Raw genomic sequence first — 598 nt, 5'->3', positions numbered from 1 at the left:
TAAAACTAGGAGAACAATGTCCTAAAATAGGACACGAGAAAAGGGTTTAGGGTTGGACTAAAGGGTTAAAAAGACAACCCTAAACCCTAAAATGGGAGGGTTTAGGGTTGTATTAGGCACTAACATTGTTGTCACTTAGATTATTTTAATGTAACAACGAGATTTTACATATTCCGTGCATGTACAAGGTTGTTTAATGCACATATATAGCCTTTTCATACATCGACAAGGCTACATCATGCACTGATAAGGCTATTGTACCCAAAACTCTTGCCATTCTTTTAGGAAGGGAAGGGTTTAATGTTGGCTAATCCTACCCTAAGTCCTTTTTCGCAAAAGTCATTCGAACGACCTTAAGACCAAAAGACACCCTAAAATGGGAGGGTTTAAGGTTATGGTTGGGTTAGGCAAAAACATTGTTGCCACTTAGCTTACTTTAATGTAACAATGAGATTTTACATATTTCATGCATGTACAAGGTTGTTTAATGCACATATTCTACTTTTTGATACATCTACAAGGCTAGATCATGTACTGATAAGCCTATTGCACCCAAAACTCTTGCCATTCTTTTAGAACGGAAAAGGGTTTAAGGTTG

This window comes from Silene latifolia, chromosome 2, assembly GCF_048544455.1.
Source record: "Silene latifolia isolate original U9 population chromosome 2, ASM4854445v1, whole genome shotgun sequence".
NCBI lineage: Eukaryota > Viridiplantae > Streptophyta > Magnoliopsida > Caryophyllales > Caryophyllaceae > Silene > Silene latifolia.
The sequence above is the reverse complement of the archived record's forward strand: the minus strand, read 5'-3'. Positions refer to the sequence as shown.